Raw genomic sequence first — 16,126 nt, 5'->3', positions numbered from 1 at the left:
AATAGGGAACTAAGAGTCTTATAGGGTAATATGAAAGCTACATCAGTTAGGATGGTGACAGCTATGCAGGTAGCTATAGTCACGGGAAAGGGTGTAAGATATTCGTAGTGCACATTTCTAGTGATAAGGGTAAGGAGGTTTAGGATATAGATGTGTTGAGTAGGTACCCAATTTTACAACAGTTCAAGGATGTATTTCCTGAAGACATTACAAAGTTTCCACCTCACATGGAGGTAAAATTTAATATTGAGTTAGTACCAGGGGCAGCTCCAACATCAAAAGCACCTTACAAGATGACCACATCTAAGTTGGTTGAGTTAAATTTGCAACTAAAGGAAATGTTGGACAAGGGTTACATTAGGCCAAGTGTATCACCATGGGGAACAACAGTATTGTTTGTGAAGAAGAAATATGGTACACTCAGATTATGCATTGACTGCAGGTAGTTGAACAAAGTGACTATCAAGAACAAGTACCCTTTGCTGAGGATTGATGACTTGTTTGATTAGTTGAAGGGAGAAACAGTGTTCTTGAATATTGAATTGAGATCCAGATACCGTTAGGTACGCATCAAATAGGAGGGCATTTAAAATACTGCGTTCAGGACCAGGTGTGGGCATTATGAGTTTGTTGTAGTTCCATTTGGCTTAACTAATGATCCAACTACATTTATGTGTTTGATGAATAGTGTGTTGCATCAATATTTGGATAAGCCTATAATAGTTTTCATTGATGATATACTAGTATATTCTAAAAATGAGGAAGAGCATATCGAGCGCTTAGCAGCAATGTTGAGGTTGTTGAGAGAGAATAAGTTGTATGCTAAGCTCAACAAGTGTAGTTTATTTTAGACTGAGGTACACTACTTGGGGCATGTTGTCTCCAAGGAGGGAATTATAGTAGATCCAGAGAAGATAAGGGCCATCATGGAGAGGGTAGCTCCTAATAATGTAGATGAGGTGTGATCCTTTATGGGTTTGACATGCTACTACAGGAGGTTCATCGGGAACTTCTCAAATATTGCTTATCCTATCACATAATTGAAAAGGAAATGTAAGAAGTTCAAAAGGATTGAGGATTGTGAGGCTATCTTTGAGTAACTCAAGAATTTTTTTAAGCGTGCACCATATTATAGATTACAGATCTGGAAAAAGAGTTTGTGGTATGCACAAATTCTTGCAAGAGAGAACTTAGTGGAGTCCTTATGCAAGATGGACAGGTGGTATGTTATGAGTCCTGAAAACCAGACAAGCATGAGAAGAACTACCTGACACATGATTTGGAGGCAATGATCATACATGCATTGAAGATGTGGAGATACTATCTTCTTGGCAGAAGGTGTGTACTTATGAGTGATCATGTTGGGTTGAGGTATTTGTTTGATCATCCGAATCTGAATGCCAGTCAAACTAGATGGTTAACCATGATTAGCGAACTTAATTTCGAGATCAATTAGATCAAAGGTAAAGAGAACAAGGTGGAAGATGCTCTCAATAGACAGTATAGATAAATCACTTGGAAACTATGAGATCTGATGGGATAGACTTATAGGATGGGATCTTGTAGGAAGATTAGAAGGAATTCAAGTATATGGAGTTATGAATAGGTTGTAGCAGGGTGCTGGTATAGGTACAAGTGATATTAAAGGTATAGGTATTGGTGCAAGTATAGGTTTAGGTAGTGGTACAGGTACAGGTGGTAGTACAAGTACAAGTATGGCTACAGGTACAGGTGCAAGTGTACAGGGTATGGATCATTGTATTACAATAGATCGATTGGTCAAGTACTGAGACAAGATATATGTACCAAATAACAGTGAGCTCAAGAAGGTGATATTGAGGGAGTTTCACGCGAAACCTTTTTTAGGTTACCCAAGTTATCAGAAAACATTAACTACAGTGAAGAGATTTTATTATTGGCTGAATTTGAAGAGGGATGTAGTAAAGTTTGTGGCTAGATGTTTCGAATGTTAGCGAATGAAAGAAGAGTCTAAACATCCAAGTGGAATTCTACAACCGATTGCAATTCTAGAGTGGAAATGGGAAGTAATCTCCATGGAATTCATCACAGGGTTGCTGAAGATAGTGAAAGAACATGATTACATTATGGTTATTGTGGACAAGTTGACGAAGGTTTCATTTCATTCTGGTGAAGTCTACATTCTCAGCTAGTGATGTAGCATAGGTATTCATTCAAGATGTGGTTAGAATGCATGGTGTTCCGACGAATATTGTGTCAGACAGGGATGCGAAGTTCACTTCCAAGTTTTAGAAGGAATTGTTTGTAGGTTTGGGCACAGAGTTTGTCTTTAGCACAAGTTATCATCCGCAGACAGATGAAAAAACAAAAAGGGTCAACAGGATATTGGATGACATGTTGAGGATAAATGTGATGCATCAACAATGAAAGTGGGAAGAGTATTTTTCACTGGTGGAGTTCACGTGCAACAATAGTTATCAAGTATCATTAAGGATGAGTCATTTTGAGGCATTATATGGGTGGACTTGCAACACTCCCATCAGTTGGAGTGATCTGGTTAACAAGTTATTGATTGGACCATATATGTTGGTAGACATGGAACAAGAAATGTAGGTTGTAAAGAAAAATCTAAAGCTAGCACAGGATAGGCAGAAAAGCTATGCAAACCAGAACAGGTTGTTCAAGGAGTTCCAGGTTTGGGAACATATGTACTTGTTCATCAAATCAAAGAAGATTTGCGAATTGGATCATGTGCCAATTTGGAACCACAGTTTTGTGGAACCTTCAGCATTATTGAGAGGATTTGACCAATAGCCTATTGACTTTCACTGCCTCTGACAGTGAAATTCCATGATGTTTTCCATGTATCTTTGCTTAAGAAGTATTTTAAGGATGTTGATCATGTGATTGTTTGGTATGTATTTCAAGTGGAACAAGATGGATAATTCTAGCTAGAGCCTTAGTGTATATTGCAGAAAAAGGTGCTCATGCTCCAGAACTGAGAAATTGAGCAATTTAAGGTGCAATGGAAGCACTTTGGGCTCGATGAAGCTACGTGGGAGATGGTAGATCATATGCGGGCTATGTATCCTTCCTTGTTTGCTGGTTGACGCAAAGTATTTTTGGCTTGGTGTTTAGGTATATGCTTTGGTATATGTTTTGCTATATGTTTTGATGATGTTGGTTTATGTACATATTTATATGGATGTAAACACTGCCATGAGTTGTGTTATAAATCTCCACTATGTGGTATGTTGTTATGATGTCATGTTATTATGTTGATTTGGTTTGCTTTTCAGCAGCGTGATTGTAATTACTGCATCGAGCTAAGTTATAAAGCTCCATCAACAATATATATTTTGTGACATCATCTTTGTGGTTATAGGTGTTGTTGAACACCAAGGACAGTGTTCCCCCAAGGGGGTGGGTTCTGTAATAGCCTTGGTGAAAATTCCATGTAATAAAAGTAAATAAAGGAAAAATAGGAACCACGGATGATGGGACACTTATTCCAAGATCAATGTTAGGAAAAATCCCAATTATGGGGATCACTTCTGATTGTTTATGCCTAAGGAAATTGGCAAAGGAAATCGCTAAGGATTTGGAAAGGAAAGATGGCATTTTTGCACAATTATTTATGAAAATAATGGAAATTAGGAGAAAAAGGAGGTGAAAGGTCATAGGTTGCATGTGAGGAGGAAAATGAAGGAAAATAATGGAAAATGAAGAAAATAGAGGCCTCATTCATAAAAATGCTTCTAAGGATCAATTGGTAACCTTTTGTCACTTTAGTTTTGGATCTCTCTCATTATTCTCTCTCTCTCTCTCATACTCTTGGAGACTTAGATTTTTCTTGGAGTGCTCTTGGTGAGGGTGGGATACTTACATTTTTGGACCAAGTAGTCAAAGGAAGAGCAGGAAAGCGCAAGATGGCATGGGGATAAGTAGCTACATCAGATTTTCTTCCAGGTACCAAGTTGCATGTATGTTTCCTTCACTAGTTCTGGAATACATGGCACATGCATGTGGTTTCTTGGTTGTGATCTGTCATTGTCATGGAGGATTTCCTGGATTGACAGTGGATTATGTAGCCTTTCCATTTCCTGGATAGCCATGGTGATTGTGGGTTTACTTTCAGTGTTTGCTTTTGGTTGGTTCTCATGTTTCTTTAGCTTGGGTTGAGTTATTAGTTCTTGGAATCCTCATTGGACAAACACTCTAGAAGCCCTGTAACAGCTTGGGTTTAGTTACTAGTCCTAGAATCCCTGGTTGGAAAAACTCTATGGAAGCCCTTGGCGGGTTAAGTTACTAGTCTTGGACGCCTTGGTTGGACAAACACTCTGGAAGCCCGACAACAGTTGTGGGTTGAGTTACCAGTCATAGAAGCCTTGGTTGGAAAAAACACTCTAGAAGCCCTGGAAGGCCTAGGTGGAGACCAACTTGATGATGGTTTCGTGATGTCCAGTCATGAGGTGGAATCACTGTTTGATGGGTTGAGGTGGATGGCCTCTACAAGCCCTAGATGAGTTTTGATTGATGTTTTCTATGAGATCCCACATTCATGCTAGGAATATGACACGAGGGTGAATGGCTTAAGAGAGATTTGCCTGAACCATTCGATGGTCAGGTGGAACATGGAAGCCCCATCCTGGGTTTGTATTTTGCAGCACTAATGAAAGCTAATTTCTCCTTGTATTTCTATGAGAATTTTGAAGGATTATATGTGGTCTATATGATTGTACTTTCATGAGTATTTTTGTTGCTATTATGTTGATTATGTATGTGTTTTATGACAGTAGCCATGTGTGGCTCTCATCATGTTTTTAAATTTAATTGAATGATCAATGTATCTATGACCTAATGGATGGAATGGAAGTTGATGTGTTGAATCATCAATGGTTCTTAGCGATTCTCAGCTAAGTATGATACCCTTATGCTCATAAATGTTAATTACACCTGTAGATTGCACATTTTTAATATGTTTGACGAAATGCCTCTCATGGCTAGTAGGGGACCAATCAATGTCTTGAACAAGTGATTGCTTTGGTACTATCATTTCTATGTTATTTTTATGATTTGAAGAGATGGTTCAATTTTGGGAAGTGACCTGGGCTCTGGGCATGAAAAGGTGGCTCAAATCCTAGAGTTGTTGGCATAGCACTGACAATTATGGTCTCTAGTCACTAGTAGGAAAGGCTATGGGAGAGACTTTGGGTTTCTGGTCACATTCGTGCCTATAGCATGGGAGCGACTGAGGCTTAAGTTGTCCAAAAGTTCGGTGTGACCCCAAGGTAAGTTGTCTAATGTACTGGATTGGTTCTTGAGGGTCATGTAGCTGATGATTAATGTATGTATGGTGTGTTTTTGTTGGTTCCACTTCCTTAACGTGACTTAGGAGGTCAAATCATATCATAGTGGCCTCTAGTCACATGTTTACCTCGACTAGCCAGTTGCTTGGGTAGATGTGGGAGGAGGGTGTTACATTGAGCATAGTTGTTAACGCCATGACCGACGGTTAGCTAAGGCACTCTAAAACATTGTTGGTGTTGGCCTTCTAGTACTTAATGTTCAAATGAAACTATTACAAGTATGTGGAATGATGGTGATCGTTATGTAACTTCCCCTATGTTTGTATGAACTACAGGGGTCAGTGGTTTATGTGGATGATCAATTCATTTCCTAAAATGTAATGATTCCATTGTCCACGGGCCTACACAATGGAATACATCTCTTTATCATATGTGGGATACTTTCAGATTGTGTCTAAAAGTGTCTCACTCTGATATGCCACAGGATGCCCCTGCTATGTAAGAAATGCACCAATAGCATAGTCGGAAGCATTTGTCTCGATCTCCAATGCTTGATGCAGGTATCGTAATGTGAGCACTGGTGTAGAGTGGAGGTGATGATTCAACTCCAGTAAATTCCTCTATTGGGATTTGTTAGAGTCTATCTGTTCAGTCCTCTGTTAGAGATCAAAATCTCTTTATTGCATTTCATTTTTAGGTGTCTCGCTCCATTCACTCTTCTGCATTCAGCTAGGGGCATGCCATAATCTGACGGAAGGGTCTTGTAATGTATCTGCTGGCTTGTGTCTGATCATTACAGTTCATCAAAATTCATCAAAATCAATGTTTCAGTCATTCATAGTCATGAATGGTCTTTTGGGCAACAAAAGAGTTTTTTTTGTTAGAGTTTTTTAAGTCTAGGGTTTTGTCGATCTAGTCCTCAAAAGGCCAGCAGATGCATGAGGGGTTCCAAATCAGTTTCCATTGCAAAATCCCATCATAAATAATGCCTGGGAACGATTCTTCTTCAAAACTTTGTTTTGAAGAAGAAATCATCAAATTTGTTTTCCAATATGTAATTTTCCACAGTTTTTAGTCATGAGATGTTTTAGGTGCCACCCCAATCCTTTGCCAAATCCTATGCCAGACATCCCTGCAGAACAAACGGAGAAATCCCATAAACAGAGTTGGTAACTAAAGGCGTTTCCAAAAATTACGAAAATGGGTTTGGTAAAATTAAGATTGGAAATATTCATGTAAAAATCATGTCTCCAAATACGTAAAGCTTAGAAAAAGAAAAACGAAGTCATTTGGGGTGAGCAAGGTGAAATTGGAAAGAAGTTGGTCAAAAAATTGGTGCGCGGGGCATAGAGCAGGTGGCGCGGTGCACTGGTGAGGCGTGGCGCATTGGACGCAAATTCTCAGTGTAAAATAACACATGCGTGGCGCATCCAGGAGGCGCAGCGCATTGGGCCTGTTGCGCGACACACACAGCCACGACGCCAAAAAATTGCTGAAACCTTCCTCCATCGCCCAAAACGCGCACGAATTTGACGGGTTGAGCCTCCATCATCGCTCTTTGTCCAAATTTGAATGCTTGCATCACGTGAAGGGACTTCTAATCAACTAGAGAGAAAATCTAAAGTGCTAGTGAGATTCTTGTGCATTTTACGTGCAGAAAGTGGACCTGGCAGTGAATGAGGTATTTATAGAGGTATTATTTAGAACCTTATTGCTTTAGTCAAAAGCTAGTAGAAGAAAACATGAGGCGACAAGGTGGATATGGTGGTTCAAATGTCAATCCGTTGGTTGCTGCTCAAATGCAGCATATTGCTGCCCAGAGAATGCAACATAATCCTGGTCTGCATGCCTCTCCAGGGAGGCCTGATGTTCCACCATTGGATGAAGAGCAGCACTATATGCCTTCAAAGGCAGAAGGTCACTAGCAGTGGGAAGGAGGTGATCCAAATGTGCCAAATATGCCTCCTCAAATATATAAAGAAGGTCAAGGTCCTCCTAAACTAGGCAGTGGAAGCAAGATTCCGACAGGTCCTGATGCAGCTAGCTCCCCATTTTATCAAAGTCAAATTCCAAATCCCAAGGCACAACAAGAAAAAACGAGCATCAAAGATGTGAAAGGATCTGAGCACGAGCAAGAAGTGGGTTGTCAATGATAGGTGGAATTTTCATGAGGGTGCATATGTAATGAATGATAGCTATGGATTATTTCTTTTGAAATGAAAATTAAATGGTGTTTTGAATGTGTAAAGGAGAGATGGCAATTCCAAGCTATTTTTATTAAAAGACAATTTTTATTCAAATGGCATCTTTACATCAAAGAAGACGAGGTGAAAATGTGCGTTTGGAATGCGCGCAGTGCATTGGGATAGGGTGTGGCACATCCACAGCGCACGGCGCATTGGGTAAAATTCCGCAGTGTAAAAATACACTGTCACGGCCCATACAGTGAGCGCAGCGCACAAGGCTGACAAGCCAGTTTTTCACCACTACTTCATCAAAATTTCAAACTAATTCAATTTCCTATGCTCCCTAACTACAGGTGTGTCATATCATTGTTTTATTCATGAAGGATTCATCTCCATTACGGGCGTTCGACTCGATGTTGTAAATTATAAAGGATGTCCCAGCAAGATGTTACCATCAGATCAAGAACAAGCCATACCCAAAATCTCAATAATTTCGGGTGTTCCATATCTCTAAATTCATCTATACAATGTCGATTACAAGAAAAGAGCAGCCGACAAGTTTCCTTTTTGTGTTCACCTGGTGAGTTGGGAGAAATATAATGTGACAAGCGAGGCACTGAAGCGGCCCGTATTGCTTGTAACAAGTACATGACCAAGTTCGCCAGAAAGGACGTCTTCCATCTACGTGTTTGTATGTAGCCATTCCATGTTCCCCATATTAACAAGATGCTTTTGTGCACCAGAGCCAAGAGGTCTCAAACTGGTTTGAGAGGAGCATTCAGAAAACTACAGGGAATTTGTCCACGCGGGGCCTTCGCTGGTATTGAAGGAGATATTATTGAGTTTAAGGAAATGGCAGCTGGAATTGTTCATTTTTCCCGTCATCAAAGGCAAATTCAAAAGCCATTTTTATATAATAAGAAAAACAGTTGTTATTCAAACGGCAAAAACGAAGGCGAACAGTCATTGTCTTCAGTTACGACTCAGAAGATCTACGCTACAGTTTTTCCTTCTTAATTGGTCATCAGAGAAATTAAAATGTAACGCTTCTCCTGTTACTGATGGTTAGCTTTTCATTTATGTTAATAATGATTAAATAATCCCCCATTTTTGGTCGATCTTCTTTCTCAGAGAAGATTTTATTTATTATATTGAAAATCATTTGTAAAGGTGGGAGTTTCTAGGAAACAGTGGGAGGGAAAACTCAGCTATTCACTGTACAGTTTGGCCAGGAGATTAATAAAAATGATGCAACTCTGATTCATGAGATTCCTATGGCGTGAGTTTAGTAATATGTTTCTTCTCTATTTCATATGTAACTTGTTGTGTTTTGCAGTTCATTCATAGCCATCTCCAGTTGAGTGTTTTTAAGTAGGAAAGGTAGAATCGAATTTATTTCTCTGCCTTGGAAAGCATTCATCCTCTATGTTTCTTCTTTTGTCTGAAAAGGATTCATGTGTATGCCCTTTTCAGCTTTCTCAACAGTCTTTCCACCCCATATCACTTCAATCTGATTGCTAAATCTCCTGCCTATCTGGCCTCACGAAATATTCTGTGTATTTGATTTAGTTTCCCAGCTCACGCAGTCCTGTTGTCCCATACAACCCAGAAAATTCAGTCATTCAATCAATTACCTATTTTTCATATCTATTTACCAGCCTAAAATCAACATTCATTTTGAGTCATCTCAGACCCTATTGTTTATTTCTACTGAGTGTGACCCGGAGAGAGCCCTCTCCTGTTCTGGTAGGGCTAGCTACCAGACTAAGCGTGGTTTGTGGTTATCCTGAATTTTTCCTTCTTTCAGCCTAAGGCATATTTAGGCCCTAACATAGTGGCGAATCCGATGGGGAACGAAATTCTTTGTTTGTTAGTCTTCTTCGCTACGTAAACGGCAGGCTTAACTTACAAACACCCCAGTACTTCTGATAATTCTAATCTTCCAGATGATAAGTTTAGGATTTGATAGGCTGAGTAAGTTGTTTATGTCCTTTTGATCTTTTGAAAATAGCACCCTGGCTTTAAGAAGATATACCAGAGCTAATCCAGATCCAGATCCTCCTCCTGTCTACGAAAATCCTAATTTGATTCCAAGATTTCTTCGTCAAGAGAGCTTTGTGACTCCTGTGTTTAAATCCCATTCATGTCCTGCCATTTTTGAGTATCTTGAAGAGCTTGATTTTGATGAGCAGTTCGAAATATCATTGTTTGAGACCAAATCCGAAAGGGTTGTTGACTCTACTATCCCCAATCTGCATTTTCTTGTAGACCTAGAAACTGAAAGGGCTAACCGGTCAATTGATGATTATATTGTGACATAGCTTCGAAATTCAATTGTGGTTTCAAACCTGTACACCCCTCCTCATACGCTTCACACATCAGCTGCACCCACTCCTCCAACATCCCCAAGACCAAATCCACCAGGAGTGATGGTTGCTCGTTTAGCACCTCTTGTGCTGCCTCAAGTTTTGGATGATATGCCTGTAGATTATCAAAGCAAAATTCCTTTGTTTGATGGCTCTCCTCAAAACATTACCACTCTGCAACATGTGGATAGAATGGCAGATTTCTGTGGCCTTCATGAGATCGATGCTGAAAATGTGACAATGAGACTCTTTGTACAAACATTTGCGGGTGAAGTTAGGAAATGGTTCAGAGCTTTTCCAGCTGCACGTATCACTACCTTGGCCGACCTACAAAGACAATTTCTAGACCGCTGGGAAGTGAAAAAGAATCCTCTTCAAATTCTTGCTGAATATGATCAGATCAAGCGAAACGTTGGTGAGTCGGTCCAAGACTACTGCATTAGATTCAATTCCGTTTATAATGAGATTCCTAATCATCTAAGGCCACCTGTGGGGCTAGCCATGATGAAATTTCCGGATGGTTTTGATGCTGACATGGCTTATCAACTAAGAGAGAGAGAGCTAGCCACAATGGAAGACATGCAAAAGATCACGATCAGCGTTGAGGCAAATCTACTGACCAAGAGGGCTAGAGCAAAAGAAGAAAAGAAGTTCACAGTAAAAGAAGAGTCTTCCTCGATAGATCAATTACTCTGGAAGGTAGAGCAGATGTTTGAAAGGGTGAAACTTGACAAACCTGAGCCACAAGTTAGGAATCCTAACTTCCATGGCTAGCAACAGCCACAATATAGAATAAAACAGAGAGAGCAACGAGCCCAAGATCAGATAGCACAGCAGCTAGTACAGCCACCTCTGTAGCAAAATTTTGTGCATGGACCGGAGTCAGATGAGGAAGGGAATGTAATAGGAGAGGAAAATCACTTCTTTACTCTTGATGATTTGCCTATTTATATTACTAAAGATGAGGAGTATGCAGAAAGTTCAGCGGCACACAAAGATGCAGATTTCACTCTAGCAAATGACACAATTTTGGAAGAAGAATCGGATGAGTATCAAAGAGGTTATATGAATGCTCTATTCGCTCAGCAGTGGAAATATTCACTTAGAAATAGAGATATCCCTGTTAACCCAATTCAGAAGAGGAAGGAAGTTTCAGCATCAAAGAATGATTCATCTGTTGTACAAAAGAAAGGAGAAGAGGCAGTGGATCCTAATATCAGCAAATCACCGTCAGTAGAAAAATCAAATCAACCAATTGTATCGAAAGAAAAGGAAAATAAAGATGTCCCAATCAAAGAGGTAGAAAAGACTTCAGCTTTTAGTTTAGAGAATGAAATTTCTAAATTGAAGGTATCCATTCCCTTGACTAAAATAATGAGGAACAACAGTTATAGAGGGAAAGTTTCTAAAATTTTGAATTTTGATCCAATGTCTGATATGGTGAATGTCGAAGATGATCAACCCGAAATGATTTTTGGGCCAGAATTGAATGGTGAGTCTCCAGATAGCGATGTGCCCGCAAACCAACATTGCAGCCAACAGAAAAGGGTGTTGAAGAGGTCAGCATCGGAACAACTGCAAATCCCAAAATGGTAAAACTATCTAAAGCATTGCCACAAAAGATAAAGGCCAAATATATCAGTTTGTTGTCATCTTTTGCTGATGTGTTTTCTTGAGATTATTCAGACTTAAAGACATATGATACCAATATAATTCAGCACATTATACCCATTAAGCCTAATCAGAAGCCTTCCAGACAGAAGTTGAGAAGGCTAAATCCAAAACTGCTGCCATCAATTGAAAAGGAGATAAACAGGTTGTACAAATCAGGAATCATTGTTTCCATCAGGTTTTCTAACTGGATCTCTAATTTGGTGCCCGTACGAAAGAAGACAGGTGAGATTCGCTTGTGCATTGATTTTAGAAATCTAAATAAAGTGTCATTGGAGGATAACTATCCATTGCCCAAAATGGATCATATACTTCAGCGAGTAGTTGGAGCACCTCGTATGTCACTACTTGATGGTTATTCTAGATATAACCAAATTTTGGTCCATGAAGATGACCGAGACAAGACAGTGTTCACCACTCGGTGGGGAACTTTTCATTACACTAAAATGCCTTTTGGTTTGAAGAACACGGGTGCCACATTTCAGCGGGCAATGGACTTGGCTTTCACAAATGAGAAGGATGTCTTTTTGGTCGTGTACCTTGATGATCTGACGGTGTTTTCCAAATCAGATGAAGAACACATGTATCATCTAAAAATTATTTTTCAAAAGTGCATAAAATATGGTTTGTTGTTGAATCCGAAAAAGAGCTTGTCTGCCATGGAGGATGGCAAATTACTTGGGCACATTATCTCAAAATTGGAATTCGTATTGATCCGGCACATGTACAAGCAATTCAAAAAATTGATCTGCCCCAGAATAAGAAGGAGATTCAATCTTTTAATGGTGAGATGAATTTTTTATGCCGCTTTGTACCCAATCTTGCTGAACACCTAAGAGAGATTACAAACATGCTTAAGAAGGAAAGCCAAGTGAAGTGGATGGAAGAGGCTATAAAATCTTTCAATTTAATCAAATTGGCTCTTTCTTCAGCTCCGGTTCTAATCAGCTTGGATTACACTCAGGATTTTATATTATTTTCATTTGCTTCGGAGCATACTATGGCGGCTGTGTTGACGCAGAAAAGAAATGAGCACGAAAGACCAATTTCTTTCTTCAGCCGAACTATAAGAGATGCAGCCTTAAAGTACAACATCATTGAAAAGAAAGCCCTTGCACTTGTGAAATCATTGAAAGATTTTCTGGTATACATTCCTCATTCTCATATTTCGGCTTATGTTCCTAACGCTGCTATCAAGGATGTTTTAGTGCAGACAGATCCGGAAGGAAGACGAGGCAAGTGGATTGCAGCTTTGTTGGAGTATGATGTGGAAATAAAGCCCACAAAGCTTGTTAAAGGACAGGGATTGGCAAAGTTAATGGTTGAATCAAACTTTCACGCCTTAGACATAAATCTGATCGCTGCTATGTCCGATGAGAATGAGGAAGGTTTATCAATTCAGGTATCTGAAATATTTGTTCTTTCTTCGTGGTATTCAAATATCATATATGTGCTTCAGAATTTGTCACCACCGCCGGCATGACTAGAAACAAAAGTAGAACTCTCAAATTAAAGGCTGCTAAGTTTTGCATTCTAAATTCTGCACTTTATTGGAAAGATCCCGGTGGCGTTCTGTTGAATTGTTCGGTGGAAGAAGAAGCAAAAAAAGGTCATGGAGGATTTCCATAAAGGAGATTGTGGCGGTCACCTTTTTTGGAAAACAACGGCAAATAAAATTCTGAGAGAGGGATACTATTGGCTGTCATTATTTTCTGATGCATATAAGGTCTTCAAGAGTTGTCATAAATGTCAGATTTTTGAAGGAAGGCATAAATTACAGCCTTTGCCGCTTAAGCACATTGAGGTGAGTGCCCCTTTTTAGCAGTGGGGGTTGGATTTCATTGGAAAAATTCATCCGGCTTCTTCCAGTTAGCATCGGTGGATCCTCACGGCAACATATTATTTCACGAAATGGATCGAAGCAATTCCCACCAGACAAGCTACAGATGCGGTAATTATTTCATTCCCGGAGAATAACATTTTGTCTCGTTTTGGTTGCCTGAATAAGTTGATCACTGATAATGCAGCAGCTTTCAAATCAAAGAAGATGATCAAGTTTTGTAACAAATATAAAATCTTTTTGGGTCACTCAACTACCTATCATCTGCAAGGCAATGGGTTGGTGGAGTCTTCTAACAAATCTTTAGTCAACGTCATTAAGAAGCTGCTGGAAATCAACAAGAAGAGTTGGCATAAGAAGTTAGCCAATGCACTTTGGGCAGATCGGGTTAGTCAGAAGAAATACATTGGTATGTCCCCCTTTGAGCTTGTTTATGGAGTTGATACAGTGTTTCCTACCTCTCTCGTAGCTTCGGTAGTCAAACTTCTTCAGGAAGCCGGTAGTGAAGACGATCCTATGAATAGAAGATTGAATCAAATGATCCATTTGCAGCAGACAAGAGAAGAAGTTTTCCGAAACACATCCAAGTTGCAGGAGAAGATTAAGAAAATTTATGACAGAAAAGCAAAGGTGGACAAATTCTAGTTGGATGATGTGGTGCTGAAGTCGGATGCAAGGAATGAGGAAAAGGGTAAGCATGGTAAGTTTGAGAATCTCTGGAAAGGTCCCTTCAAGATTGCAACATATCGGGGTCAGAATGCTTTTTTTCTAAAGGAGATGAACGGGGAAGATTGTCCAGGAGGGCCGGTCAATGGTCGGCTACTCAAGCGGTACCATTTCTGAGTTGTTTCTGTTATTTCCATTGTCGTTGTAAATACCATTTTATTTCAGTTTCGGTTTGAGTTGGTCTAGTAAGTCTTTGAGTCATTTTAAGTCCAAATTTGAGTCAGTTTCATTCAAGTTTCAGTTAATAAATGAGTCAAGAGTTTTGTGTTGTTTGTCGAAATAATGATTCCATAGCCCAATTGAAAAGGCATTGTTTAGCTCTTCCAGAGATCTGCAGTTCTTGGCACCTCCAAGGAGCTACCATCCCCATTGGAGCCAATGTTAGAGTCAGTCTATTCAGTCCTCTGTCAGAGATCAAAATCTCTTTATTGCATTTCATTTTTAGGTGTCTCGCTCCATTCACTCAACTGCATTCCACTAGGGGCATGCCATAATCTGACGAAAGGGTCTTGTCATGTATCTGCTGGCTTGTGTCTGATCATTAAAGTTCATCAAAATTCATCAAAATCAATGTTTCAGTGATTCATAGTCATGAATGGTCTTTTGGGCAGCGAAAGAGTTTTTTTTGTTAGAGTTTTTTAAGTCTAGGGTTTTGTCGATCTAGTCCTCAAAAGGCCAGCAGACGCATTAGGGGTTCCAAATCAGTTTCCATTGCAAAATCCCATCGTCAATAATGCTTGAGAACGATTCTTCTTCAAAACTCTGTTTTGAAGAAGAACTCATCAAATTTGTTTTCCAATATGTAATTTTCCACAGTTTTTAGTCATGAGATGTTTCAGGCACCACCCTGATCCTTTGCAAAATCCTATGCCAGACATCCCTACAAAACAAACGAAGAAATCCAAAAAACAGAGTTGGTAACTAAAGGTGTTTTCAAACATTACAAAAATGGGTTTGGCAAAATTAAGATTGGAAATCTTCATGTAAAAATCATGTCTCCAAATGCGTAAAGCTCAGAAAAAGAAAATAGAAGTCATTTGGGGTGAGCAAGGTGAAATTGGAAAGAAGTTGGTCAAAAAATTGGTGCGCGGCGCATAGAACAAGTGGCGCGGCACACTGGTGAGGTGTGGTGCATTGGACGCAAATTATCAGTGTAAAATAACACGTGCGCGGTGCATCCAGGAGGCACGGCGCATTGGGCCTGTTGTGCGGTGCACACAGCCAGGACGCCAAAAAATTGCTGAAACCTTCCTCCATCGCCCAAAACACGCACGAATTTGACGGGTTGAGCCTCCATCATCGCTCTTTGTCCAAATTTGAATGCCTGCATCACGTGAAGGGACTTCTAATCAACTAGAGAGAAAATCTAAAGTGCTAGTGGGATTCTTGTGCATTTTACCTGCAGAAAGTGGACCTGGCAGTGAATGATGTATTTATAGAGGTATTATTTTGAACCTTATCGGTTTAGTCAAAAGCTAGTAGAAGCAAACAAGAGGCGGCAAGGTGGATATGGTGGTTCCAATGTCGATCCACTAGTTGCTACTCAAATGCAGCATATTGCTGCCCAGAGAATGCAACATAATCCTGGTCTGCATGCCTCTCCAGGGAGGCCTGATGTTCCACCATTGGATGAAGAGCAATGCTATATGACTTCAAAGGTAGAAGGTCACTACTAGTGGGAAGGAGGCGATCCAAATGTGCCAAATATGCCTCCTCACATATATAAAGAAGGTCAAGGTCCTCCTGAACCAGGCAGTGGAAGCAAGATTCTGACAGGTCCTGATGCAGCTAGCTCCCCATTTTATCAAAGTCAAATTCCAAATCCCAAGGCACAACAGGAAAAAATGAGCATCAAAGATGTGAAAGTATCTGAGAACGAGCAAGAAGTGGGTTGTCAATGACAGGTGGCATTTTCATGAGGGTGCATATGTAATGACTGATAGCTATGGATTATTTCTTTTGAAATGACAATTAAATGGTGTTTTGAATGTGTAAAGGAGAGATGGAAATTCCAAGATATTTTTATTAAAAGAAAATTTTTATTCAAAT

This window comes from Pinus tabuliformis, chromosome 8 (assembly GCF_031772625.1).
Source record: "Pinus tabuliformis cultivar Carrire ecotype Pingquan chromosome 8, CPIR1, whole genome shotgun sequence".
In the NCBI taxonomy this organism is placed as follows: Eukaryota; Viridiplantae; Streptophyta; class Pinopsida; order Pinales; family Pinaceae; genus Pinus; species Pinus tabuliformis.
This window is presented reverse-complemented; position numbering follows the sequence as displayed.